The sequence below is a fragment of the Amia ocellicauda genome, chromosome 22 (genome assembly GCF_036373705.1).
Source record: "Amia ocellicauda isolate fAmiCal2 chromosome 22, fAmiCal2.hap1, whole genome shotgun sequence".
NCBI classification, from domain to species: domain Eukaryota; kingdom Metazoa; phylum Chordata; class Actinopteri; order Amiiformes; family Amiidae; genus Amia; species Amia ocellicauda.
This window is the reverse complement of record NC_089871.1, coordinates 18,863,247-18,889,975: the sequence shown is the minus strand read 5'-3', so window position 1 is coordinate 18,889,975 and position 26,729 is coordinate 18,863,247. Positions and strand designations below refer to the sequence as shown.

Below are 26,729 nucleotides of genomic sequence, written 5' to 3'. Positions count from 1 at the left end.
TAGGCTTTATGTAACTGCCCCTTCTTATCAGTTGCAATCATAAAAGTAATAGCTAAACTGTTACTTCCAGTAAAACATGTATTTAAAAAGGAAGGCCCAATGAAAAGGAACATATGCGTAGCTTTATTGGGGGAATAAAGTATCTGTTGTCTCTTTCTTCATGTTTAAACTGGGTCTACAGAAAAAAAAAAGTAGTAATAAGAATATGTGTTAATGAGGCCCAACTTAAAACAACCAAACCCATTTCCCCTTGTTTCCCATTTTTGACTTAAGAACACTTGTATTTATTTGCTCTGCTTTATCTGACACATCAACGCAAAACACCATCAAAAAAGTAGAAGCTGGGGGGCAAAGAAACCAGCTGCACACTCAAGATGGCGTCCTCGTCCTCCATTGTTACCGCTGTCGTCTCGCCCCCCCCAGCGCTCCAGTTCCCGCGGCCGAGCAGGAAGGAGACGAGACCGCGCCAGAGTTCTCGTCGGCGGCGGGAGCAGAGGGGGAGGGGAGGGGCGGGGCGGGGCGGGGCGGGGCCTGCGTCCTGCCTGTTGGTGACGTATGCAGAAGAGGGTAGCAACAGTTGCCTCGAGACCCCCGCGCGCCATAGTGACTGTAGTCGTGGAGACAGTTACTTACCAACGGGAGCAACACGCAGCAACAGCAGCAGCAACGGGAGAGTGAGTGAGAGAGAGAGAGAGAGAGAGAGAGAGAGAGAGAGAGAGAGAGAGAGAGCAGCCAGGGCAGAGCTAAGCACAAGGCAAAGGTGAATATATCTTTACTGGGTACAATCAATTTGCTTTCACTCGCTACGAAAACGGGATGTATTTTTTTTTTTCACTCTCACAGAGCAACCCCCCCCTCCCAGAAAATTTACGACAAAAGGCGTTTGATTCTGCACGGAGTTTGGGGGGGACCTTTGCTCCGTGTTTATATAATCATTTTATTTTTCAAATCCACGACGGGACCCTACCGACCGCACAGTTTGGTTTACCGCCGGGTCGCCTGATCACCTTGTCATTTCTGAAACTCGGAAGGAGCACATTGCTGAATTTAATTATGCTCACTGACAGTATTTGTCACTGAAAGTAACGTTTGGACTACTAAGTATTTATTTTACAACGTGAAGCGCTCAGATGGGTATCTTCACTTGCTCGCACTCTTTTGTATTGTGAGCACTTGAAGCGAGAGAGAGAAAAGGCCGGGCTAAACTTTCCTTAAACTTTAGCCACTTGCTGCTGTGCTTTTGTGCTTCTGTGTCTTTGCAAATGAGGCATTATTTCGTTGTTCTGATGAATCCACTTTGTGAAGTTACTAACCATGTCTTTAGTTCGGGCGAGAAGTTTGGGCTGAGCGTAGACGCTCGCTTTGCTGTGTCGTACTTGACGGAATGGTTTGCTATGTGATTAATCGCAGTTTGTTACGGCTGTTGAAGTATTAATCGTGACTGTTGCACAGTATGCTTAGTTTCCGGCGATCAGTGACGAGGAATATCACTTGCAACGTGCGAATCGCGGGCGCAGGACTGCAGTAATTGTGTAGGACATTTAAAGTTTAACAACGTAATAACTTCGAAATGTGGTGTTATGTACTACGACAGAAAGTATTGACTGATTGATTCAAAATATCCTTTTTAAATTATTTTTTGTATCATAGATTGTGTACAATCACAACCACCTTTTTTACGACCCGTTTAAAAAAGCAGTATGAAATGTGAATAAGTGTCTTTTCTCATATTGTTTGTGACACGTTCTCAGTGACTGTGATCGAAAACATTTAACAGCACGGACATTAGAAAAACTGTCATTCGCAGGTGTAAAGCTTACGCAGCTTAATTCGGAAATAGCCTAGTTATGTATTTGGCTTATATCATTTGATGTTGTTTATGGTCGTACATGCTTAGCAGTAAAATTGAAAGTGCCCCACCTCCCAGCTAAAACGTGCTTTTCTATACTCGGTACTTGTGTTCTAAAGATGAAAAAAAAATTTTTAGAGTTAGCTGCCCTTGTACACTTTTATTGAATTAGGCATTCACTTGTTATATTTTCACATTGAAAAGCATCCACTAATATATTGCAAGAAGGACGCCCTCCACATGCACACATGCGTCTTTTCTTAGATTTCTTGTCCCTTGTTAAGATGTCATCCAACATATAATCATTGCTCAAATAAAGGCTTCGTCTTGACATTTTCTGATTGATGTGCCATCAAAGCCAGGTTTGAGGAAAAGAAAAGTCAACTCTAAAAGGACATTGTAACTGACTAAAAATAAAGGCTGTCATCTCTGTAAGGCTACTTTAAATTACCTTTCCACACTATTATATTTCATTTTTTTAAAATCTGATCTTGACTAATCTTGGAAAAATATTTCTAACAGTAAGGAGAGAGGAAATCAGTGAGGGTTTCGTGATTGGTTCCCCTTCCCTTCATTTCAAATCTGAAAAGGGTTACCCGAGTGATTATTAGCCTACAGTTTAACTTTTTGGCGAAAAACAAATTGATCCGCGGTAGATTTGCCAAACATCGCAGATTAATGCTAATAAATATGAATTGCACATCCCAATGAATATCTTGTAAGCTGTGCTATTTATGTTTTTAAGATTAAATGATGATAAAAACAAAAAATGCATTTATTTTAAATTGATGCCTTGGAATTGTAAAGGGTACTATTATATTTGATAGGAATCATTTAACCATGGTGCTCTATCTCTTCATAAACCTCGCTGTATTTATCATGTTACTAAGAGAGCAAATAATGCCCCCTTGGGCTTAAAGCACCTTGTGGGGGCTCAAGTCAGTTTGAAAGGGTGACTGCTTACCTTAGAGTTTGTTTAGGTAATCAGCATTCCCCCCCCCATTAAAATGTTAGAGTTCAGGGTTATGGTGGTAAACTTGTTTATGACTGAAAAAAGCTTGGGGAACTCTTGGTTAAATTTCTATGGGATTTCAATATGGAATGAGCCACAAGTTATAATGGATTTTATGATCTTTCACAAAATTAGTTTTTCTGCTGTTGCTTGGCACAGTCCACCTGTACCTCCCATTTGTTTTCTATTTCCACCTATGTAAATGTATTTCTCATAAAGCTACCCCAGCTAGGTGGTGCTGTGTTGATTTATTTTGAGTAAAATGATTAGATTATTCCCGTCTTCTCTCTTCCACGCTTACTTGTCATGGATTGTTTAAAAATATCAGTGTTTGGAATGTGTACCCTGCTGCTATCTGGCCATTGTAAATACGGCAGAAGGAATTCAATTTATTTGAAATGAGTAAAGCCTGGTATTGCCTGCTCAGAATATTTGACATTCAGAAAATGAAAGAGACACATGTGTGTGGCCAGTAGAGGGGATTGAATCATACATTTTAATTTTTGTGTCTGGAAATTCAGATCTGGAAACAATTTCACTTTTTGGATGCTTAAAGTAGAGCCCACATGCCTACTGTGGACAAACATTTTTTTCTTTCCTTCTTTTGCTCATCCAAACCCCCTCCCCATTCCCTCTTGTGTGTGGTTAAAACAGCCCAGTCTTAAACACCTGCTTTTCACCCACTTCAGCCAGAACTGTTAATGAGCTCTATTGATGACAACTGTCCTGCAGGTGTCAGCACTAATTTGATGCATGGGGCTATTGATTTCTGCATGGAGCTGAATAGTCAAAGAATCAAAGCCATTATAATCAAAGCATGTAAGATATCCGATAATGGGCAGCCCATACAAACGTGTTTTGCTTACCTATTCTTTTAATAATATTTTTACATGTCTAAGAGAGGCCTCAAATCTTTGACACTTTCTTTTTTCTTAAAGTAGCCTCAACTGGTAAAATTAACTTAATGCAAGCAAAGATCTGAACCTTTCTGGAATACATTTTTGGTAGCAATTTCTATAAGTTACTGTCTTAAAATTATATTCTGTATATTTTGTGTGATGAACTTAAAGATCAAAGTACTCTCTTCTTACCCTCAATGAATGTACATCAGGTTTTCTGGCCACTCTTCTCTTCGTAAGTAATTAACAATATTTATCCTACATGTATTACGATCATTTTATTGTTTGCTAAATATGATTTCCCATTGACCAAACTTTACATTAGGACTACTGCTAGCAATTTCTGTTTGAGAGATTAAAATTATTTATCTGCTTTAGGCGTGCTTTGCTTGTATCAGTGCTGCTGATGTTTAACTTTTGATTTTGTGTGTGTTCGTCTGTTTGGGCTTCTTTTGATCTATTGAATGTACATTTTAAATGGCTGGCAAAAGCACAGTTGTGAAAGTTGCCTGTTGTATCGGCAACTATTGTTAAAGACCTTCACAGCATGAACTTACAGCTGACACTTTAATTAAGAACCACATATCCTGTTACTGGTAATGGAATACACTGCCATAGGTGCTTCTGTGTTATCAAAAAGTAAATAATTTATTAGGAGAACCAAATGATTAATGTAAGAGGGATAAATCATTGATTTGGGAAAATATCTATTCATCTATATAAGGTTTCTGTCCACTTGCATGTATATGTAATGAGTGTGTGTGCAGAGAATATATTTCTTGCTGCAGCATAACGTCTCTATGAGGCTTTTTGGGAATTAACTGGATGGTGGGAGTTTAATAATGATACTCTAGTAAGAGACCATGGCTTCATTTATTATGTTTTATTAATCAATATGCTGATGGTAGAAATGGTTAGATAAGTCCAAAATACATTTGCAGCCCAGGGGCTATTGATGATGATTACCTAATCTTATTGTTTACTTGGCATTTATCTATGAGTGATATATAATTTCTGACCAATTAAATGTATTTATATATCTCCTATGATTTTACCCAAAGTTTAACTGGCCTCACAGTGTTCTGATTTCTAAATTTGCTTTGCTGAAAATATGCAAGATTGCTTCAGTAGGCTATATTTTACTTGAGATTATTGTAAATATGATTATTTTAAATGTGAAACATTTTGGTGCCCACAGCAGTGTTAACTTTGTCCAGTGTTGTTGTTTAACTGACTTTAATGGAGAATTCCAATGGGGGGGGGGGGGGAGCACAGAAGAGATGTCCATATGGGACCTGGTGTAAGACATCTGCTTAAATGATGCTATGTGACAAGTTAATATCCAAACTACCTTGGCTGGAAATATGAACAAGGCTGCCATTTTGTGTCTGATCTCCATACTCCGAGCAGATGGGAGACAATTTTGCTGACTACAGTTAGGCAGGATGCCAGCAGGAGCTGTGAGTGTGTTACCCTTCATGACTGTGCATGAGAGCTAAGTCCTGCACTAGACACGTTAAGACCATCAATGGTCATGGAAAGCTTAAATCCAACAGGTTTTTTAGGTAATCATATGTTTTTAATGACTTTGAATGATCATTTGGCAAGCAAATGGTTTAGGTAAATGAGAAATGGCTCTTTCAATGCTGATTGTTCTGGAAATCAGTGCTGTTTTGTTTTCTTAATTTTGTTTTACTCTTTTGTTTGAAAACATGAATGTCCCCACTAGTAAACTGAGACAATTAAATTATTGTTTTACACATTCAAAGAAATAATATTAAATGAGACGTATTAGTAAGGAAGGGATGCATGACTAGCGGCTATGGCTGCTTAACCAATGCTCCAATGTGCGTTAATAGAATGACTTATTGAGATGATGAAAAGAATAAGGAGATTATTAATCAATAAGTGGTTTGATTTAAGAAGACTACATCAACACCTTGTGCTGGGAGGAATTAAGTGCAGGCATTGAAAGCTAGTTACCTAAAATACAGGGATGTAAGTATAGCTCTGTGGAGGACCAAGGTTTGGAATCTTTGAATTAGGGAGATATCTAAACCCTGCTAGATGGTGGCTCAAAGACCAAAGCTGGCCAGTACCGAGTCAGATGGACAAAGTTTAATTGATGAAGTTTAACATTTGTGACACAATAAGAAATGTGCCTTATGATGACACTGAACTCCTGTCTAAAGGGCATTCTGAGTAATTAATAGTTAAATGGCTTGTCAAGGGGGGTTGGGTACATGGTACTTGTGTCATCACCAACTTAGTGAGTTTTAAAGCAATTATGTAAAATGCTAATGAGGGAAAGCAGACAGCACTTTGGGTAGCGTGCTTTACATGTAAAGTGACAGTGAGGATCTGGAAAGGAAAGATGCTCCTGTCTGCTCTGGAGAGCATTAGGTCACACAGCCTGCATCCCATACGCTGCATAAGAGCAGGCTTTCCACTGGTTCGAGGGCACTGACTCTGTGTCTTTAATGTGCTCCAGCAAGAGAGCTACACTTTAATGAGGAATGGAGTTCAGCCTAAGCAGTGTTCAAGTTGAATTGTTGATCTTGCTTTAAAATAAATCTGCTGTTGGCTTTTTCATATTTACTTTTTCTTAAACTAAGCAAAAGCATCCCTTTCCAGTACGGCATCATGACTGCAGCAGGGATGATCCCAAGGTCTGGAAAAAACCTGTGCCTAGCCTTGCTATGTAGTTTCCCTGTGCCAGGCTAAGTAATGTTTCTTTTAACTTTGAAACACATTGATTCGTCATCAGTTATGTTGTTGCCTCCTGTTAGTGTAACCAATCAGAGTTGATGGCGGTCCATTGCCAGCCTGTTGAAAGGCTTTAAATCACTGGTTCGCAAACCAGTCGTAGAGTACCACCTACCCTGCTGGTTTTTGTTCCAATTACTTAATTGAACCCTTTATTGAAGACATTTGATTACATTTGACTCTTTAAATTGTGTAACTGATAAAAAGTTGGTTCCTTAATAATTTCCTTATACAGTTTTATACTTAAAACCACTACTGTTAAAAATAATTAAAAGGCTCTGATTTAGGAAAATATTTGTTCAATTAAGTAATTGAGAGCTCGGTTGGAACAAAACCAGCAGGGTCAGTGGTACTCCAGGACAGGTTTGAGAACCACTGCTTTAAATCATAGCCTGTGTCGCTTTGGTAGTTGAGTCCATGGTGCTGCTCGCATTAAAAGGATAATTTATTGAGCTTATGCTAAAGTCATAGGTTTAATGTAGAGGTAAAATTAGCAAACAGATATTTTGGGGCAGTTCGGAGTAACTGAATTTCAACCAATCTCAGTGCCCAAGGCAGTGGCTTAGTTACTCTAATCTACAAGCAAAACCACTACCTCTGGAGACCCACATTTTCAAAACAGCCTAAAAATAGAAATTGGTTGTAAATAGCTGAAGAAATGTGATGTTGCAGTGTGTTTGTGTGTGCAAGTGTTTACTTAGAACCAGTGGCTTTAAGTTTAGCTGACTTTTCAGAGAGAGTCAGTCCTCTAACTGACACTTCTGCCTCTCTTTCTTCTCTGCATTGTAATGCATGTGTGGACTGCAGTATTTGTCACCAGTATCAGTATTGAAAGCAGAATAGCATTCTGATGGGTGGAGTCACAGGTATTATGCAAAACAGAGGTATAATTTAGATTGTGGGTGTGAGATCTCTGTATATAACCCTTGAGGTGCTTTTGTTAGCTATTCCCTAAAAACAGGAATTTAATTATATGGAAGAAAAGTGATGAAAATGTATGCTAAATTATGACTTTATGAAAAAATAAGCAGCGCTAATGTTTGTAATCAGTTATGTAGCCTATTATTATTATTATTATTATTATTATTATTATTATTAATAATAATAATGATAATAATAATAATAATATTTTAAATAAAAATAGACCTTAAAGTTGTAATGTTTTTCATAGAATGAGGTACAACCTGAGGGGGTTAGCCTGATTCCAGCAGTAGGCCTGTTTACTGTATTTGAGTAATTATATTTATGGTGTACTAGCATAAATACTGAATCACATACCAAAGCTCAATGGGGGCTCGTATTGTACATTGTGTATCTATCTAAACATTAATATTTACATAAACCTATACTTCATATTACTGTAATTCAGAGTTAATCTCTACAATGTTATACCTCACATTTGCATTTATTTTTACAGTAATCAGTTTAAAAGGTCTAATCGTATTCTAGAAGCTTTTGAAATGAGAATACCTTCCCTGTTGATTTAAATACAAAATATTGCATAAGGAAAATTATCCAGGCAAAATTACCTCTCTTTGGTTGGTTTGAGAATACACATTTAGTTATCAGAAGAGGTTCTATTTTAATGTCGTCGCAAACTGCCTTAAAGAAATGGCAATGAAAGCAAAAGCTCCAAAACACGAGAAATCAGTTGTTATGTTTACATGGCAACTTTTTAAACATGATAACACCCAAACCTATTGAAAGAATACGTCTCATTCAAGTTAGCTTTTTTTTATTTTTTTCTTCCTTTTTAAACTAAGGTTATTTTTGTCTCTGTGAGTGCAGTGGGCGTACGTTTTTCAAGCTTGCGCAGGCAAGTTAAGGAGAAAGAGGTAGAACAGGTACAGACTGGATTAACAGGGGCGTTGTAGATACTGTAGTAAAAACGAAGGAAGACATGAAAATAATTCTGTTACTGCTACTGCTACTTCCAGTCATTGCTTGCCCTCTGCCCAGTGAGTCTGCTATAGTCTCAAATAATGTAAGGTTTAAAGCCTTTTTAGGACTATGCTGAAAGAGGCCAAGTCTAGTTTTAACTAGTTTGAAACCGTGAAATCCAGAAGCAAAAATTGATGGCAGTCACTCTCATGAGTCACCTTAACTCTTCATGTACACTTTTCACTGGACACCAAAAACCCTTTTACTCCACGCACTGGACTGGGTATTTATGACGGCCTGCACAATTAGCCATCTTGTTCAGGTGGACTCTCACTCTCACTGTGGTCGTCAGTCTGAACGTTTGATGTTTTATTGAATCAGAATTCTTAGCATCCAGTGTGTTTTATGTATTGTATTGAAACCATATATAATCTTCTCATGGCCCTGTTCCTTGTACCTGGCTAATCAGCCAGATACAGTTAATCTGATAATATAAGTCAGGCTATCTCCTAGGTTAATTTGACTAAGCTGGACTTTAAGCTTGCTTTGAGGAATGGAAAAAGTCAGATTTCTATCAAGTTATCCTGAAAGTTATCTGGCCAACTGAGTTAGCCAACTACAAGAAACGGGGCCCAGGATTTATGGACTTGCAGGTTGTCAAAATTGTGTAAAAGATGCACAAGAGCAGGATGTGTGTCCCAGAATGCAATACAATCACTCCAGTCTACTGGTTCATATCCTCCAACAGGAACTAGTGATGTTCTTATGATCACTCAGCAAGTACTAGTGTTTAGCCCTTCTTCCAATTTGCACGGCAGATGCCAGAGTGAACTATGATTCAACTCCTCCACTGTCCTCAGTTCATATGCCAGCTCACTGGTTCCCCAGACTTTTGTAAACACTCACTGAAGGCAATGATTAGTTTGTGATGGATTTCAAATCCAAGGACACAAACTCTACTAACCTGCTCTTAGATGGAATGCTGTTCTACTGTGCCACTTAAAAATGACAACATTGCTGGTAGCAGCCCAGAGATGTAAGAGGTTTTTCTGTGGTGCCAGTTTAATGACTGCTCTGTTCACTAATCCATCAAAATTTATTTTCCCATTTGATAAGCTTCTGTCATTTTAACAAAGTATTTTTATGATAATGATTTATGGTGATTACTATTGTTATTAAAAATAAAATAAACTAAAACTGAAGAGCCGAGAAGTTATTAAATCATTAAACTGTAGCATAGTGGGTTGAAATAGTTATAGGAAAATCGTAACTATTCTGTTTTGTTGTTGTTAAATCTCATTTGGGCCGCATTCCTTTTTTCCAATTCAGATTTTTGTTTTCAGTATAGCGACCTAAAGCATATATGTAATACATATCTAAAAGATCACCAAATTTATTTGTTTTAGTATTGACCAAAAAAAAAAAAACTACAAATGTAAAGCACAGTCTTAAAGTTCTTTGCTAGCTGTTTTGGTAACCATTTTTAATTACAACTGTCATAACATTTAACCAGGCAACACTGAGATGTAAATAAAAAAACAACTTAAAAAATTATCAAACCTGCAAATGTACATATAGGGCTTATACAACTTCAGCATACATTACAATGGAAAATGTTTTTGGTTATCACTTCAATTCTCTCTTGGGTCAATATTGAAAGTTACACCATAAGATACAGTCCTGTATCTTTTTCTGATGGCTGATACTATTGCAATTGTAAATATTTCTATTGATGAATGGTAGTATCTTGCAGATACTTATTATTTTTATAATATTTTTTTAATTAGAAGCCTATAATTGGTATTGAAATCCACCATTTACCGATTTGTTTATTGTGGAGGTTGTCTACAATTAAAATATGTAACAGTCAGTTTATTACAAAATAAGACCAGGCATTGAATTCTGCTCCTCGAACCTGCAAGGATTTAACCACAATGCCATAGTCTGTTATGCAAAGTATTTTTTTCATGTAATTGTTTGAATTTTATTGTTTTAATTTTGTATTTCATTCATACTATGATTGATTTATTCAAAGCTTCAGAGCTTGAAATAGTGAAATAGTCCATTTGTTTTGGTATTAAGACAGGCCTCTGAAGCATGACATTGATTTTATTATTAATTTTGCTGATGCTTTTGTACAATACAGATTAATGATCAGATTAAGTTCTCGTTACTGGCGAGGTGGACATGTCTCTGGTTTCTGTCAGCACAGTGTTGGGAGTCTAGCAGTGTGTCATGATAAGGATTAATTGACAAATCTAAATTAGATATAATGGGGAGAAAGAAGTGTATTTCAAGGATAGACAGACCATGCCCAGAGAACATTGTGCATCCCTACAGGTGTTTTGGGGAAGCCTAGGGACAGGCACTGTCTCAGGCTTTTATCAGATGAAGCAGTTGGAATCTCCGGCAAATCGGGTAGTAGTCTGCAAAGCCAGGGGAGAATGCCTTCTTGACTGGCTTCATCAACAGGGGGTGGTGGTTACAAATCAAATTGGGTTAGTTTACTGTACCGCACTGCAGCCCAGTCGCCTCCACTGAGGAAACACTGAAACCTCGAGATGGCCGAGATTTAATAGCCAGGCAACAAATCTTCGGATGCATCTCCCTAGGCTGAAAACGAGCTTCCCAGGAGACCGGTTAGATAAGAAGGGACAGTCTTTGCTCAGCCTTTGCAGTACATGCATTTGGCTGCTTAGTATCGAACTCGGGGAGTGGAGTTGTGCAACACTGCAGAACAAGGAAATCATGCAGACAGGGTGTGAATTTTGGAATCCTCATGATTAAAAAAAAAAAAAATACATTTTATACAAAATTTATTTTGTATTAAATTAATATAAAACATTTTCCACTGATGGTGTAGGGTTTGTTACAGGGTGGTGTTGAAAGTGTGGGCAGAACGAGAGAGCAACTTTCTCCAGTGTGATGGTCTGCTGTTGCTGGGAGGCGGGGGATGGGGGCTGGTATTGAACCTGCCTATCAGGAGAGATTACACTGGGAGGGGGCGGCAAATCCGACAGCTTGATAGAGGAGACGCATGATTGACATGTTGCTGATTATATTTTAGATAGACAGATAGATAGCCATCCCAAAGGGAAACCAATAAACCAAGGAAATCCTGCCTCATATGAGAACAGCATAACTTGACCAAATATTATATTCCTTGGAGACAGGTACAGAGTGTGAGGGAGAGAAATTACTGTGGGAACCTTTTAATATCTAGCAGAGATTAAATGGATAGTAATACTAATAATAATTACTAGGCAGGGGGGTGGTTGGAGGGGTATACACTGCATTGAAGTTACATTGTTGTCTTTCCATAACACAGTGCTTTTGGAAGAATGTTTATAAGGAATAATTTCTTCAGATCCTGATATTACATTTTGTCATGCATTCCTAAGCAATGCATATCAACATAATATAATACTCAGAGTTTAGATGTCAACAGCTCTGGATGTGGAAAAATGCCAGCCCTTAATTTGTCTGAAATTTCTTAAGGAGGAACATGCAGTGAAGGCACTACATAATCATCATGTCCTTCAGCATAGTGGGGGAAAAAACAAAAAGTTTCCAAATTCTCTAGAAGCAGGTCAAAACTTGTGCTCTTATTTTTTCTCCTTCTCCTTTTCCCCGATCTACTTGTATGCGAGGGCATTCTTCACATTCCACCAAGCTTGTATCATAGCTACACAACAACTAATTAAATTTCCTTACAATAAATGTCACACAAAGCTCCCGATTTACATTAGAATGGGTATTATTTTTTATTTTTTTGTTGGGGGGTTCATTCATTCTAGGACAGTGAAAGAGGCCCCAACAAAACTGAATTCTATATCCAAAGTAGCTGTGAGTTCTTTCTATTGCTTTTTTATTTCTTAATTTTGATTAACATGTTCAATTAATGGTCACATTAAAACCTTGAACCTCCTTCTAGCCAAGCCCCCCTTCCTTAATGTAGGCTATTTTAAGTGACACTTGTATTCCACTACATATTTATAGCTGATGAGGCTGTATTGGAACCAAGTGTGGGCCTGTCAACAAGAGGCTGAGAGAGCGGAGAGGAGTCCAGTTGTTGGGGTAGGTTTCCACTATCCTTAGGCCTCCCACTTACACTCTTAACCATTCTATAGACCCTTCTTTGAAAACGAGAACAGCTACTTTCTCGTATTTATATTTGCATCCCTCCATTCAGCATAGGCAGATTAAATTAGTGGCTTTGCACAAAGGCAGGGGTCTGGGAGGGGGGTGTTGATGAGGAGAGAGGAGAGGGGGGCAGAAGCAGGGTCCCTCTTTGTTCTGCCTTGTTGGTAGCCACAGTCCCAGGTGTCTGAACTTTTTCCTTTGATAAGTGGGCTTTAAGGGTTGCGGTTAATTATCCTAAACAAATTGTACTGAGACCAAAAGAAAATCATTGATCAAGAGAAGAGACAGGGAGTGTGGGGGGGGACAAAACAACAACATAACATTTTTTTACAAAATCCCCCACCAAAGCCCAGCATTTGGTCTTCTAAGATGCAAGTTTATTCTTTTGGAATAACCCATTAGTAGTGTTTATGTTCACACGTGAGCAGTTTCTTGTCATGGCTCGGCCCACGGGGGAGATGAGATTTGTCAAAAAGCTGGCATGCCACTGATTGTATTTCTAGTTTTCTCTTCAGGGGCTGTTGAATTCATTTCAGATGTTTACCGCATGCATAAATATGACAGCTGTTGATGCGTGTGCCATTGGAAACTGTCTCTTGACCCATGTGCAGCTCTTTGAGTTTCCAAACTGTGCGCTTCAGTTTCTTTTGGAGATCTCCTATTTCATTTGCTTATCCCTCTCAGATACTGGTTTTCCCACCTTCACTAAGTTTGATTTTCCTAAGCAAGCTTTTTTAGCACTACAAGAACAACAAGTACAGTTAACCACAGTCAAAGTCAGTGGATGGCACGGTTTATGCAACATGTTTAACAAAATCTGGCATTTTTTATGATTTCAAAAATCTGCAGTGTTACAGTGTAGTTTACTAATTGATTGCCCCACATTCCACAAAAACCCAACTAAATGGCTTTCAACTGTCACTTAACATATAAGCGAGGAGTTAGCTGGCAGTGTCTTTCTGGGTTGTCTTTCATTGTGTGCCCGGGTTGTTTTTTCTTTTTGCCCCTTGCGTTGGGGACCACTTTTCTAAGAGGTGTCAGCTGTCATTGTAATTGTCTTGTCGGAGTGTTTAATCCAAACAAGAGCCTAATCTTCCCCCAACACAGCTGCCTGTAATTGAGACTTTCCCTGTTTTCCTCAAGGTTTTTCTTTATTTTGTTCTCTCTGCATCCCAGCACTGAGTGAAAGAGGGGCAGGAGACTGCAGGGGCTGTGCTGTTGTCCGCTGTCCACTGCACCCCTGCCTTGACAGTGCTGGTTCCCTTTGGCTCGCGTGTTGGCAGTCGCAGTGCCTGCTTACCCCTTTTAATTACAGCCGGCAGACCTGGCAGGGCTCATTTGCAAAAGTGTCAGCATGCATTTCGCAGTGCGCCGGCGTTGGTCATCGGCTGGAGACGGAGAGATCATGCAGCAGCTGCCTTGTTGATGCTGAAGGGGGCTTGGGTTAAACTGACAGTTCTGATTTTAATCTTTGGCTGTTACAGCTGTGAAAACCTTTCATTTCATTAATTCATTTTCCTTTTTCTTCCTTTTTTAAGTACGCTCCAGCTTCTGTTGAAGAACTAAGCTGCCATGCCAGGCCTGCCCTTGAGTCCTGATCTGTTTGAAGCAGCTTTTTTTTTTTTTTTTTTTTCTCTCCCCTCTACCCATATTCCAAATGTACTCTGCGAGCATCTCAGTTGAGGGAAGATGAATGTGGCTATGCTCCATTTGTAGCGCAATGTTTGGAAACCATAAAACTGGCACATAATACCTTGTAGTTTGGCTTCATTGCCTCTCGAAGCCAGCTCAATACAACATGCTCCTTTGCAGGTCAATAGTCAAGCAAAGTCAGGAAATGTGATTTGATTTAGTAAGCATCTGTTGCAAAAGGCATCCTTTACCACTGAAATGTGTATTGGTTATATCATTTAGGCTACTTTAATAAAAACAAATTCTACAGGTCTGGTTGCATAAATAAATCAATCGGAAACACTCTCCAATTGATGATTGGATTATATAGTACTTTGGATAGACCCTCCATAGCGTTAAATTAGCCTTGAAGTAACCCTGAGGACTCATTTTAAAATGTTACTTTGGTGGTCAGAGAAAAACAATCCCAGTCACCAATGCTTTGTCATTCTTCAGCAATTGGATTCTAGTAGTGTCCCTTTATTGATGTATCTATACCTAGATTTTCCTATAATATAATTTTCCACTGTATGGGAGTGGTGGTTACAATACATTCATGCATCCCCAATTGTTTTTAATGTGGAATTTGAAAATGTTTTTTGTCCCCCTTTAATTTCAGTTTAAAAGATAAGAAAATATTATAAGAACAGATCATTCAGTTATTAGTTATCCAGCTATTTTCCTATACTGTATGCTTCTTATATGGTAAGATGGTAATATGGTAAACTGCTGAAGTATTTTTTTCCCCCTGTGATATATGTGCTAAACACATTTGTTTATGAAGTAAGGAGGTTTTGTATTTTAATGCTATTAAATAAAAGGTCAGTTACAAACTTGTGTTTCCTGTTGAATTCAAAAACCTCAGCCAGTTCCTTTAATTTGAGGTTCCTTTCTTAAGGATACATAATAAAAATTAGCTGCCAGCTTGGAATCTTTGGATTATTCCAGGATATCCCAATACTATACTGTTGACAGCAAGCCAGCAGGTGGAAAATATAAAGTGTGACTGAGGTTCAGAACTGATAAATAGCTAGTATTCTTTAGTATCAGTAAGTCACCATCACAGATCCCTTCAGAACAGTCAGGTTATATTACCCTTCGCGATGAATGTATCTGCGAATGAATTGTACCAATTGAATGAGAAGTACTGTGTGATCAATTATTTTTCTACTTTCCAATGACCAATGACAGTAGTGTTTGTTGCTTCACACAGTGCTGCATATAATACCAGCCACAGTCTTGCAGTAAAACTGTATTTTACTTAAATGTTGATTCATTATCTTTTTTTGGTGGTGGGGGTTGTGGGGGTTCTCCCTTTTTGTTGTAGAGCGTCTTTTCAGCCTTGCTGAGAAATCCCATTCCATCTGCCCTTCCAAAGCAGACTAACAACCCCCTTGCTCACCCCCCCTCTTGACACACCCGCTTCTGTGGCTGAGTGTCCCAGCAGCTGTTAGACAAATGGGATCCAGGCAGCTTTGCAGCTAACAAACTCCCTGGAACATAACAGACTGGAATCCTGATTTGCCGATCAATAAACACGTGAGAGTGTTTGTGTCTTCCAAAGTACATCTAAAAAGGCTAAAAGCCCCATCTGATTCCAGACAGCACAGAAATGACTGCTATTTCTTCTCGTCTTCCAAAGGTATTGAAAAAGTGTACTTGGGAGGTATGTGGGGAGCAGATGATGATAATCTACCTTGTGCATACCCCCGTCCCAGTAAGAAATTGCTTTATTTCTCGCAAGGAAAAATGCACATGAAGACGATGCATCTTATTTTTCTTTTTTTTTTTTTTTTTTTTTTACCCCCTCCCTCATGGTTAAATGATATGGTTTGAATTTTTGGCGAGATCGTATTAGTACCAAGCGTTAAAAAAAAATGTGGAGTCAACGTAAAGAAGCTCAGCTAAATGTTATGGGATAATGCATCACCCAAGATTAAGCAATTATCCATCGCCTGCAGGTGTCTCTGTGAATAATGCCAGCTGTAACGAAAGTGGCAATCTGAACATGGAGAGGAAGAGAATAACAGCAGGAACTGTTTGGCCTGAAAGACTTTGGTTAAAGGTACAGCAGCTTCAGCATTGACATGATCTGGAAGATTCAGCCTTTTTCCATAAAAAAAAAAAAAAAAAGTAGAATTTTAAAAGAGAAGTATGTAAAAGCATTTCACAAGTGTTGAAGATGATTGTTAGGCCTTCCAAGCCACCCACTTGGTCATCATATTGACCCACCCTGTCATAAATTCCAAGTGTGTTTTGGTTATGTGCTTGCATCCAAGTGAGTTCATCGTGTAAAAGGAAGGGGGAGGGGTGTAATTGCAGAGCTTGATGGTAGTCTAAAGCTGGAAAACAGCACTAATTTTACACAGTAACGTATTTGAATGAGGATTGTGATCATCTGAAGTAAGAAGTCTAGTTCTTGTGTTACGCCCCTAGAGTCTGCCCCAGTGAGTAGGAAGCATGACCATTGCCAACAGCTGGGACTGTATTCCTTAAATCAACCCCACTGGATACTCCAATGAGCTAAAGCCCCTCACCAAACTGTTAACCCTCACTGACATCTTCCTCAACCTGATAAAATGTGTGATTGTAGCCTTGAAACTATCTGGGCCTGATCTATACTAACTGTGTAACTTACACTTCTACTAACTCTGTGTAACTTGCAATAGTGACATCATACACAAGTAGTGCGTAGTGCATTTTGATTATGTGTTTGTTGTCCTTTTTTTCCCCTGTATGGTAATGCAAGTAGCAGCTTTCTCTAGAGTAGCTGAAAAATGTTGGAATTACAAGTTCATATGAAATCTCCAAGTTGTATCCTCACATCAAAGGGAGGATTGAAGTTGAACTCTAGTACAGAAACAAAGAACAGAGACCACTGAATTGAAAACTACTTAACAATCCATGTTTAGACTAGTCAAACAGCTAAGTCACAATATCTTGAGCTGATAGACCTTAGTAGATTTTTGTTTCCACTTGAAATTATACTTACACCATGCATTTGTCAGTGTACCTTGCTTCACCATCCATTGTGGTCTCTGCAATACACTAAGCATAGATAAGGACAATGCTTGGCTGTTTGGTTGTACTATGTACTATAAATAGCTGCAACAGTGATGATCTCTGATTTCCGTTTTTGTTGAATTAGGCTCAGAAGTGTTTGAACCAGGCTTGTGTTTGTTATGGACTTATTAAAACTCCCTAGCATCTAGATCAGAGGTGCCCAGACTTTGCCTGGAGGGTCAATTATGAGGTTAGACTCAAACAGGAGGGTGAAAATTATTTCCATCTTACTGAACTAGCACGAGATAACTGAGCGAGGCCTGTATATTTGGAGTGTCTCGTTGTTTTGTTTCATATTGTCTCGTGCTGCTTTTTGCCTTCATTACAAATACAGATTCTTGGCATATTAGACAAGCTCGCTCTTTAATTTCAATAAATAAAATTTGCATTAATCCTCTTTTTTGGGAAATTATCTTATCTGTGCTCCATTTTCTTTTTCTCACCCTGCTGTCCATTTTGAATGTGCAAACAAGTGGCCCTCATACTCTCACACAACATGTACTGTACCAATAGCCTCCAATCAGAGAGAGTCTATTTTACTTTATGCAACAAACTAATTTAAAATATTTTCATCCTCAACTTTCAAAAACAGAAATATTTTTTTTAATACAATTTCCAAATTTAAAGTTTTTTTTTTTTTGCAGGCCAAACTAAGTGTGGCTGTGGGTCATTTTTGGGTATCCCTGGTCTAGAACATTAATTTGGACAAGCTTAGAGTTAGCACAGATTTAGGAGCACTGTCTGCACATCATGTCTAGGCCCTAAGCCATGGACCCTCAGAGATGTTTTTCTCTCCTCCGTGCCTAAATGGTTAATTTACTTAAATTTTCACTCACTTTATTCTAGATCATGTAAAATGTTTACAGGTGTATATTTGATTTTATTGTATTTGTTTTTTATTTTGCTGTACGTTTGTTGTATGTTAACCAGTCTGTAAAGCGCTCTGTGGCTACCCTGCGAAGGGCGCTATACAAATAAAAATTGATTGATTGATGTGGAAGGAATTATCAAAATTTCATGCCTTTGCTTTGCCCACCTGATTTGAGAGAGAGAGAGAGCATGTGCTGGGTCTTTTGGTTAGCTGACTTATGCCCTTTTGCTTCCACAGAAAAGTCCAAAGAAAAGCTAAATTCTAAATAACCCCTACAGTTTAGTTTGTTTTTTGTAATTCCTCTATGGGATTTATTACATGTAAATAGTGGTATATTTGAATCTCATATATTATTTACCTACCAGGTTATCTTTTAAGCTTGGAGATAAATCATGGAAAACAAGCATTTATTTTGCATGATACTTTTATGAATGTGAGGGGAAACTGTTACACCTGTAGAATGTCTTTTATTTCCAGAAAATCCCAATATCCTGTATTCCCTGTTTGTATTTCAGGAAGGGATTAGGAAAGTGCTCAACCTGTAATTCATAGCTTAGAAGACAATTGGAATGCATATCTTTAGACAAAGCTATGTAAGTCAAGCTGTTCATCCTGGAATTGTGGTTAGCTTGCCAAAGATTTGCTGAGTTATTTAGCAATTTAAAAAGTTATAAAAAAAAATAAAAAAAAAAAAATCTGAAAGGCAAGAAAATGGAAAGTGGTTGAGACTGTTAGTGGAGCCTGATTTAAGATATATAGGCAATATTTTTCCTTTTTCAATTTTGAAAAATATGATGAAAATATTCTACAATACAGCCCAGTGAAATATAATAGGACATCAAAAGTAATCCGCAAAAAGGTTGTTGTACCATTTAGCCATTAGAGATTGGGAATATATACTTGGGGGTCTCATGTGTGACAAAATGTCTTGGACAGGAGTGTCTATTCCGAATGTGATCACTGTGTTTTCAGGGTGATTGTTTAGAAAACGGACTATTCTTTTCAAATATGGCACATCAGTAGATACAGCTTGCTTAGCAGATTTTATAAAAAAATTTAAAACGGGAAGGAAAAAATGCTTAATTTCAGCAGGGTTGACATCAAATTTCTCAGTGGCAACCTTACAGATATGGTTTGATTTTATTTACCTCCTTTTTAAAGTGTTTTCAAATGGTGTGGACAGCACATTCAGTTTGCAAAGATCTCCTGGTAAATCATTTGGCGATGTGAGTTGGTTTGCATCTAATTTTGTAATCTGCTCTGTGCTGCTGTTTTGTGTTTGCAAGGCTCCTGTGCCCTTTCCGAATAGTATGCAAATAGAGCATGCTTAATAAGTCCAGGTTACTTTGCCTAACTGGCTTTTTTTTTTTGGAGTAATGGGAAATAAGTGCTCCAAGGAAGGTGCAAAGATCAATTTTCCTGTGCTGAGTGTTCTGCGTGGTGTATTAATTTACCATCTGGTTCTGGCACATAGAGATTAACTAATGCAGAGTGTACAGTGATTTAAGAACTATGGAACTAATACAAAAAGGTAACTTGTATGGTATAGGTATGGAAGGTACAAGTGTCAGCATGAATGAGTAAAATAGTACTGGTGTGGTGGTGTTGTGCTTCTCAATTGAAGTGCATATATAGTAAACCAAAAAATGATCAATTTGGAGAAACCTCTGCTTTAAGTGTTGAGCAATGTTTTTGTAGGATCTCTAGTTAGATGGCTATGAATACTTATGTAGCCTCTGGAGTACAGATGCATTTTCTTGTTTAGAGCCTTTGTTTAAGTTAAGAGAGGCCTGTTTATCGAGATGTACTGATCTTGAAGTAGGCTCTGATCTTGTCTGATCTTGAAGAATAGCTGAATCTTTAATCCTAGACAAAATACATTCTCCTTTTGAAGCAGTTCTCTTTGTGACTCTACTGTGACAGGAAGTAAATTATCAATTTGTACTTATGCTATAACAGGAGAGAAATCCATTTGTACAGGATTGCGCTTGAATGAGTGGAAAACCAAAAAGAAACCCAAAACTTATTTATAGCCTTGTACTGTTTTGTGCCATTTCACTTTCAGAAATAGATTCACATGTGACTTGGTTTGAAATACAATTCGCTATGATTAATGTTCCTCCTCAGTTACATGTTTGACAGATCAATATCCTTAATGATATTCCTCTGAAACTGTCACAAATGGTAGTTAAATTATATTGCCAGCATAATCACCCATTACGTGGTATCGGGATTCAGTAGTTCAGACAACCCCCTATAGAAGTAGGTGGAAGAGGTATGTAGAGATTTGTAGTAATGGGAGTTATTTTGGCCTTAACCCGCTTGGCTGAGGGAATGACAGCCTTCCCACAAGGAAAAGGCCAGCGGACCCACCCCCCACACACAAGGTGGATGAAGCCAAGGAGCTGCTGCAAAGGCAGAGACTGGGAAGACAGAATTTTGAGTTTAGGCAATGGGGAACATGGTTGTGGCACATTGGAAAGAACTACCGATGCAGGTAAAAATAACTTGTTAGGTGATTTTTATGACTGTGTGTGTATGTGTGGTGGTATCTCATTGGTTGTGCTTGGAGCAGATGAAGTGTGAGGGGTTGTGCTTCTCCTGAACTTTAGATCTCCATCAAAACAATCAAGCCTCCTTGGACTTAGCCTAGGATGATCTTTCAGTTGACTGGGCTGTGAGAATGACTCATCTCACCCTCTGACTAAGATTGGGCTGAAGTTCCACAGTTGTCGGGGGAGACTAAGAACAGGCGAACCTCCTGTTGAATATCACGCTGTGCAGTGATGGAGCACACAGGCCTCCACTAAAGCAGCAGCGCTTGGGGGAATCCACATGATATGAAGCAGGACACTGCCTTTGTGCCTTTTGCTGCCCTAAACACTGTATTGTAACACTTCAAAACCAGAGTATATACTGTCAAAGTATCATTCAAGTTAGTAAGGGTATTTTCAATAGCACTGAGGACTGTTACATCAAGATGCTTATTTCAACCTCTCATCTTAAAGCTGCATTTAATGTGTAGTTTATAACTTGTTTTCCTGACCTGCCGAGCAGTGCTTTTGGAGAGCCTTGGGCCTTCACATGTCTTCAATTGGTGGCCAAAGATATTTTTTTTCTTCCCTAATGAAATCAAACATTAATGCCATTAAGAAACTCAGAGCTTAGTCTGGAATTAAAACCAGAAAATCCCCCCCAGCTCTTCAGGACCAGGGTTAGAGGCCTCTGCCCTAAATCAAGTGATGACAAATGTATGCAGCAGGACACTGTGTGGATTTAAAAACTCTTACCTGGCAAGCCTCAACACATGCTCAACCATACTTGTTGCCAGCCATATATGTGTTTTCTTACTCCCAATACTTAGGGTACTCAATAATTGGTGGAGTCTGCTTCCCTATTTCTCCTCTGATCAATGATTATTAAATAATGACCCAAAGATTACCACTTTCCTGTGGTTTGTTTACTGGCCTCTCTCAGACCGATTGGTGCTGTTGAACTGTACTATTGCTACCTTTCTGCGGGTGGGGTTGTGAAATTGTAGTGGTGTGTGTACGTGTGGGTGGGTGGGGGGGCAAATTGGGTTATTTAAGTGACCATAGCAACGGTTTATTACTCAATGCTGTCAGTCTAAACCATTTTCATGACAAACGGCCAAGCCTAGTGGGGAATGAGTGCCAGGGGGGATTGGAGTCTGAATCCAGGATAAACTAGTGATTTACTGCCTAGCTCTGGATGTCAGTTAAAGCGAGCTGCTTGAATTCCTATTGCTCAGTGAACCACCCCCCCTATCTGTAGATCCAGGCACAAGTTGATTGGATTAGAAATGAGTTAATGAGACAGGTTTCAATAGCGGTAGCTCCACTTGCAAATCTCCCATCTCTCTCTCTCTCTGTTTCTCTCTCCCCCCATTATTAGTTGTGAAAATCAAGAAGCAAAAAAAAAAAAACAGCTGCTTTCACTAAAAGGGTAATCCCATTAGAATCTGACTATTTCCCCATTATAATTAAGATGCCATAAACTGTTCTTGCACATGGCCCAAACCCTCTAACTTCTGGAGAAATTAATACAGGGTGGATTTAGGCACAAAAACAAACTCCGCTAAATTCTTTTAACACTGCTTGTTTGATTGTTCACCTATCTGCAATTAAACAAATCGTAGCACCTAAAAAAAAATAGTCTGGAGAAGGTGAGAGAGTGCAATCTGTGTTTGAACAAGGTGTTAAAAGATAAATTTCAGAAACAAATAATCCCAGGTGATTAGGATGAAAATAAACATATACAAATATCAAATGGTAGTGACAAATGACAGCGACCTGACAAAAGTAAATAGTCTAATAAGTTAACACCTGTTCATGTTGGGACCACACTTAGCCTAGTGACTGAGTGGAATTCGGAAAATGAGTGGGGTTGGTGCCATGCTTTGCTTGATTCTAAGGTGCACGTCTGTATGTGAGATCGATGTTGGACTGCTGCTCATTCCTGACACTGGACACTGTATCCAGGAAAGTGTGGTCCTCTCACGCATTTGCAGAGGTGGAGTAGGTGTAGAGAGTCAGTGGTGAAGCTTTCAGTTGATGCTGTGGTTCAATAGAACATCCTCTGAAACACCACTCCAAGGCAGTAAAAGCACTAGAGATGCACCCCACTGAATACACTTCCTGTCCTGTAACAATCACTGCAAAAATGTCACATTAAAGTCGCATACCAGGGCTGCCTCACTCCAATTCTGTGACAGGAACAGGCTGCCAGACTAATCCCACAGACGACGAAAAACATGGGAGGCACCACAAAGTATTATTAACACCCCCTCCCTCCCTCCCCCAACCCCTCGCATTTTGCAAAGTGATATTAAAGTTACTCTTTCCAAACGTCTGTTTACTTATGCCGTATCTCGGCATGTCCACACAAGTATACAGATCACAAAGAGAATAAAAAAGAATGTTTACAGGTTAAACTGGTATGGTCTGAAAATAAAACTCTAATCTTCTAGGCAGGTTATATTATCCTATTTATGCCTATATTTAAGGGTGCTATTCTTTCTTCACAGTGACAGACCATATCAGTAAAGGAAGTGTGGCTGAACTCGTTTTAAAACCTGTTCCACAGTTCATCAGAAGCACTCGTGTTCTCAAAATGTTTTTTTTTTTTTTCTTCAGTCTTTGCAAAAGTTGTCTGTGACTGATTTAAAGCCATTTTTATAATGTCCAGAGTTTTAAAGCTGGTTCTATATTGTAGTCTCCCAGCTGCACAATTATGACTTTCTTACATAAAACTTTAATGTGTAATTGCTCTTGATTTCTTTAGGTTCACTGTGTATGCATTGTCTGAGAGTTTAGCAGGTTTAACAGCTTTACTACTGGCTTTCTAATAATAATAATAATAATAATAATAATAATAATAATAATTCTAATAAAGGTTTTTTACTGATGTGTTCATTTGGCAGGGGTAGCCATGCCCTCATTTAAAAAAAAAAAAAAAATATATATATATTTTTTTTTTTCTCTTCCTTTTTAAAAATATTTTGCAATAACTATTTAATCTCTCTCCTCCATGCTACAGAAATACTTTTTGTCCCTTCTTCCTACGTTGCTGAAATTAATACTTACATATTTATTGTTGTAGTTTCTGGTTAATGTGAGATAGAGGGATCAGTTGGGGGATGGCATTGTTTGGTTTGGGAAGTATTCTGTTGGTCGCATAGCAACAGGCTCCTGGAAACGGGAGTGGACTGCGTCGCCCCTGGCAACCGTTGTTACTCGGCAAACAATGTGGGCCAGTGCAAACAAGAGCCAAGACTGTGGGCTCCTGTTTTTAATTGAACATCTGTATGTGTTTTTCGCTGATTAAATGCTGTTTAAGTTAGATTTGTCAGTGACGGATGTGCTTAAATCCGGCCTAGGCTTTCATATGAACTGGCAGGTATGGGTTTAGATTGCGAGGGTAATTAATTTTGAGATGAAAATAGCCCCTTTTTCAGTTCTTTTTAAGGAATAAGAAATCAATCAACAAGTATTTTTCATTCCAGGTTTCCAGTAAAAGCTTTCAAAGCTCACTTTTTCTTTCTTAATTTTTTTTCCACTAAAAGTTCTGACATTTTATAATTTTGTATTTTTATGTATTATTTTTGTTCTAGTTTCCAAGGGGCTACAAAAAGTAAAAAAAGGGCATTTTCCCTTGAGCTGCTCTACAGTCAAGGCTACATTTGAACTGTTCTCTGGTAAGACTCATGCTGGGATTCTGCCTTTGTCCTGTTCAAAGCAGCTGGTGGGGAATATGTGTGCCTTTTAACCTTTACTGAGGCATTCGGGCTTGGCTTATTTAGAATAGCTGTGGAGTTTTTGGCAGTGGGGTCTCGAAATAGAAGTCTCTCTTTTAATTGTACCGATAGTATTCTAAACTAGATTGTTATTTTGATTTTTATTTTGCAATAGTTTTCTTTTAACTTCATGATCAGAGCACTGTTGTGAATAATAACTCTGGGGGTGGGGAGTGCAAGTGCATTTATAACTAAGAGTACTTTTAAAGATACATATAGAAGTAAACTCACACCTGGTGGTCAAATTCCTTTCTTTTTAAAGTTTGCAGCTTATTTTTCTTTTTTAATTAAAGCTTTTTAATTAGTTTTATTCTTTTCCTTCCTGTTGGAATGCTGTTCAGCTGCAAAGTGAAAGGGGATCGACCGAGTCTGCTTATGACCTTTGCAGAGACATGTTGCCTTTACACCTAGAGTGTGAAATACAAGGGAGAGTTTGTACTGTCTCTACACAGTGGAGCAACACTCTAAAGCCACAGTTGCAAACCAACCTATCTTATGACACCCTTTTTAGCAACATATTTTCACAACTCTGAAAGCACAGACATTGGTAGAAAGTGGGGTGACCCAGCAATCACTTGCTCCGAACTGGACGTCATAAACAAAGATCTCCCAAGAGTTGGAAGTTCTGACTGAAATGTCCCTTTCTCTCTATTCCCCCACAGCTGCTTCAGGGAAACTGTGATGAATTCTGTTGGTTCGTAGACCTGCAAATGCGTGAATACCTTTTCCAGGGAAAGTATAGGAATAAACACTCTCGCAGAGAAAACTCTCCTAAAGTTGCAGTTAAGCAGAGTTAAGTAGTGCTGATTCCCAGATCACCTGGAAATAAGTCAGTCTTCTTGCTAACCCTCGCAATTGCTGTCTACGCTTCAGCTGCTTGACTAACACGCCTCTCTCCCAGGTCTGGTTGGATCTTAATTTGCGATTTCCAAACTGGCACCGCAGTTTATTCAACTTAAGCTGAAATAACTTTCGGCCAGCGAGACATCAGCCTGGGCACACCCAGCCCTGTGGTCACTGCCTGCCTACATAGCCTTTCAAAATCTTCAGTTGTCCATGCAGATGTTGACATATAATCGCTGCTGCTTAATTTCACAAAGGCAATCCACAGATCACTTTCTTGAACTAACAACCAGGGTTGTCTGTTTCTATCACTAATGTGCAGGCAGGCGTTATTCTGACGTCATGAAAGTGAGAACCTATTCCTGCCTACAGTTTGGGAGGCCCATATGACATGGCCAGTGTAGTACACAGCTTGAAGAGATTTAGGTGTGATGCTGAGAGAAGTCCCAAGTGTCCACCCAATGAGCCTAGATGGTGGTGACTCAACTACTGAACTGAGTAGGTCAGAGGCCAGCACTGAAGGATTACCACAGTGTCACAGGCAGTGAACAAATCGTGGCTGATGTGTATTTCTCTTTTTAGACATCTCCATTTCTATTTACCTTCTCCTCCTCCATTTCCCCCATGGAATCACAGTCGCTGTAGTTCCGTTATGTGCCCAACAACCCCAAATTCATGCATCTGGAGCTCGACTTGATATCGCCTTGATAACCTTTCATATCATGCCTGGTGTAGATTTAGTGATGCATTTGGGTGAGATGTAGTTAAACATTAAACTGTGCATTTTACCTCTCCATTTCCTGATATTTCTTTGTTAATAACTGTCAAATAAATGTAGGCTTTTTAAAAGACCTTTGGATCACTTGTTTACAGCACTGCAGAGAATATACCATGTATAATTTTAGACATAATTTTAACCATCAACACTTACTGAAAAACCTTCTGTGTCGCTGAATCTTGAAATTTAAGTCTGCAGGAAGTTGTGCAATTATCATTGTGATTTTTATGCACGGTGTCCATGCAGTCCTGGCGTATGAAAACCCCCTTCCTCCATATTAGTTTACGAATCTGAACTTTTGTGCCCAAGCATAGAGGTGACAATAAAAAATGGCCATTTGCAACGGAATAAAGTGCAGTTCCACCCTTGCCCTTGATTACTATTGCAGTCCCTCTGAAGCAATACCATGCCATTCCTCCTTGCAGTGTACCTTCTAGAGTAGCAACAGGAATAGGTCTCTACAGTCTCTCCAGGATTTGTGTTGTATTGATTAGGATTGCAATCAGGGCTTGACGAAACAAAAACAACCTCTAGACAGCATGTGACCTCTGGCACAGTCCTTTATCAACAGAAGCAGGCTGGTCTTATCACTTTGGCTAATGTAGGCCTACTGTATTTTCGCATAAACAGTTGGCAG

The 26,729-nt window shown here is 38.9% G+C and overlaps 1 protein-coding gene across 4 annotated transcripts in view; it reads left to right on the top strand.

The window, feature by feature from the left end:
• The first annotated feature begins 544 nt into the window (after positions 1-544).
• The window catches only part of rfx2 (regulatory factor X, 2 (influences HLA class II expression)), a 58,151-nt gene continuing 31,966 nt past the window's right edge, over positions 545-26,729 (top strand). For 2 of the 4 annotated variants that reach the window (XM_066695643.1, XM_066695641.1), the window contains exon 1: positions 545-674. The gene's annotated coding sequence lies outside the window, so the exon portion shown is untranslated. Of the gene's footprint in view, positions 761-26,729 lie in introns of all 4 variants that reach the window. The other 2 variants (XM_066695642.1, XM_066695640.1) reach the window with 1 other exon arrangement.